Source organism: Zingiber officinale, chromosome 4B (assembly GCF_018446385.1).
Source record: "Zingiber officinale cultivar Zhangliang chromosome 4B, Zo_v1.1, whole genome shotgun sequence".
NCBI lineage: Eukaryota > Viridiplantae > Streptophyta > Magnoliopsida > Zingiberales > Zingiberaceae > Zingiber > Zingiber officinale.
In genome coordinates, this window is record NC_055993.1 from 11122708 (window position 1) to 11126384 (window position 3677).

Here is a 3677-nt window from a genome sequence, read left to right on the forward strand (position 1 = left end):
GCTTTCAAGGCCTTCTTCCTCCTTGGTTTCTTTCGATCCTTTTGGTTCGGGCAGTTTGCCTTGATGTGCCCCTTCTGATTGCACCTGTAGCAGGTCACTTCGAATTTGACCTTTGAGCTTGGTTGGGCTTCTTTGGACTGGATGACCTTTCTAACATCCCTTTTGTTGAAGCCCTTCTTTTTGCAGAGTTTCTTTACCAGGTTGACTATTTCAGTTGTAAGCTCGTCGTCATCTTCCGAATATGGTTCTTCTTCTAACTCAGGTTCGGTTCTGCGCTTTATCTTTGATTGGCGCATTCTCCCTGTTCCTGCAACCAAAGCCAACCCTTTCTCGGTCGGGCGTGTATTAGTCTGTTCATGAAGTTCGAATTCTGCAAAAAGTTCATCTAACTTAATAGTAGATAAATCCTTAGAAACCTTGTAGGCATCTACCATGGATGCCCACAAGGTGTTCCTCAGAAAGGCGTTTAAAGAATACCTTATGATGTCCCGGTTGTCTACCTTCTGTCCAATTGCATGAAGACTGTTGAGCAGATCTTGAATCCGGGCATGGAGTTGGGCAGCTGTCTCACCTTCCTGCAGTTTGATATTAAATAATTTATTGAAAATTAAGTCTCTTTTACTTACTTTGGTGTCGGACGTCCCTTCGGAGTTTCTCCCACAGCTCCTTGGCATTGTTGAAGGGCCGACGCGGTTGAGTTCTTCTTTTGATAGGCCACACTTGTAACGACCCACCTTCTACTGCTAGGCTGCAAGGCGGACCGCTACAGTTTCTTTGCTAACTGCAGCTAAATTACTAATGCGAAAAAACTGGGCTGAATAAAAATTTTACTAAACTATTGTAGTTGCCTCTGTTAACTCTGTGAGAGTGAGATTTCATGTCCCACTACCTTCTAGATATTCATAGCTAGGCTGAGGAGGCAAAATTGGAGCTTTGGATCGGTCCGTGGAACGATCCATTGACCCCCACGCGAACACTGGCTGGATCGGTCTGGGGACCGATCCAGGTATGCCTGGATCGGTCGGCTGACCGATCCGGGAACTTAATCGATATTCGAACGTTTTACATGCATTCTATAACTGTTGTGTGATGGTTTAGCACGATCAAGTGCTGAAATCAGAGTTTCAGGAGCGAAATCAGAACTCTGATCGGTCTACAGACCGATCAGAGTCTGTGCTGTGCCACTGGATCGGTCAGCCGACCGATCCAGATGCAAACAGAAGGTTGGTATCTGCCACTGGATCGGTCAGCCGACCGATCCAGTCGCATTTGGCGTGCCAAAACCTCACACAGTAGTTCTAAATCAATTGAAGCTACTTCTAACATGCATTAACAAGCATTCCCATAATGACTACTAACAATCTAACTCATTCTTTCATAGTTTAGTACGTTCCAAAACTAAAAGTGCATAAAGATGAAAGTATTAAACCATAAACTGTAAAGTGCTAAGGTAAACATGCTAAAGAGTCTAATGTTCATCCTGCTAAGTCCCCTAAGGACCTTTGATTCCAGTTCCACACACACACACCATCTTCACATTGTCCTCCAGCCTCCGCTGCTAGTCCATTTTCCTTTTACCTGTATCTGCAGTATAAGGAAAATAGTATCTGTAAGCTAAAAAACTTAGTAAGAAACCATCTACCTCACTAAATCATGCATACGATGCAAATATGCTTTTAAAACATGCTTTTGGAAAACATACTGAATATGCAAGCATGGCATGGCATAGTGTCATACAAGCATGGCATAACATAAGCTGAACATAGAGCTAACATGGAAAATTACACTGAAGCATAATGCTGAGCTAAGCTAAACTAAACTGAAGTTGCAATCAAACTCAACTGGTATAACTGATTTTTGAGTTTTGAAAACTAATACATAGTAAGTGAAAATACTAAACATGCTGCTGTAGGGCCCTGGCAACTGTACTTGCTATGCGCGCATCCCTAACTAGACCCGGGTTTGCAAGTCCCGAATTTAGTAGGGTTAACTAGGTTATCTAAACCTAGCTAGGTTATCTAAACCTAGGGACCGACTATGGGAGCCCAGCCCAATGGATATCTAATCTAGTACAGTGCCAACTGAAAGTAAAATACTGAAGTAGCTAATACTGTTTTGCTGAAACTAGGTTATTTGAACCTAGAACTAGGTTATCTGCACCTAGAGGCGACTATGGGAGCCCACCCATTGGATATCTAATCCATATAAGCTGTAATAAACTGAGTATACTGAATAGATACTTCTAATGTATCTAACTGAGCTGTTAAAGATGCCTAGGGTGCATTTTTACTAAACTAGCTATTTTATCGAACACCTAGCGTGCCCTAACTCTCCTCTCTATTAGGGAGACCACCTCTAGGCACCCGACAACATCTAACCTCCTATCTGAAGAGGGAAGACATGCCCGGCCCCTCTAAAGGTGTTCAACTAAGACCCTAATCTGAAAAGAGAGTTAAATACACCCTAGATATCGATAAAACAATCTGCATACATCCTAACTAAAGCATAAAAACTCAAACGGAAGCTATTATACCGCAGGTGAGGGGTTTCTTACCTCCTAATCGTAATTTCTTACGATTCTATTCGCTAAAACTCCGGTGGAGATGGTCCTCTCGACGATCCGCTCACGTCTTTGCGTTCCTCTCGCGGAGAAGAACCCTTCTCGTGTTGGAGTCGTCGCCGGAAAGTGATCCGAGAGCCCTTGGGGCTTGGGCGCCGAGAGAGGAGGAGGGAGAGGTGTGGGCGGCGGTGCCGGTTTTTGGGAGAGGGATAGGTCACGGTGAGGGTTTATGAGGAGATGGCTGCAGAACCAAATTAACCCAAACCCAACTTAAGTTTCCTATTTATACTTAGTGGTAAGTTCCGTCCAAATCCCACTTAACTAGGATTGTTCCCCTTTCCTTTCAGCACAGCCCTGCTGGGTCCACTGGTTACTAGCCTTGTCCACTAAACCATAGGTCTCGGGTTCAATCCCCGCCTAGGCCGTTTTACGCTTATATTTATTTTTGCTACTTCCGCTACTCGGAAAATTCCGGAAAAATATCTAGAAATTCCAGAAAATCGTAGAATAATTCTAATGCAAGTTTGAGAATTTTCAGGCGTTACACTAATAATCTCGAACAATTCTGGGTACTTCTGTCTTATGCTGGCTTCTGTCTCCCAAGTTGCTTCATCTGCTGTGTGACTGTGCCAAATAACTTTGACTAATGGTACTTCCTTGTTCCGCAATTTCTTAACTGCTCGGTCTATTATCTGAATAGGCCGACTATCATAGCTGAGGTCTTCGCGGATCTGTACCGACTGGGGCTCAATCACCTGGGTGGCATCTGGGGTATGCTTCTTCAGCATAGAGACATGAAATACATTGTGGACAGCTGACATCTCCTGAGGTAGCTCTAGCTCATATGCTACCTTGCCCACTCTTCGACTGATAAGGTATGGTCCCACATATCTGGGACTTAGCTTGCCCTTCTTCCCAAAACGCATTACTCCCCTCATGGGAGCTACTCTGAGGAACACTGAATCCCCAACTGAAAACTCTAAGGGTCTGCGCCGCGTATCAGCATAGCTCTTCTGGCGGCTCTGAGCTGTCTCTATCCTCTGGCGGATCTGCTGTATAGCTGCTGTGGTATCTGCTACTAGATCTGTCTGAAGCTCTAGTTCCTTCTGTTTTTTTT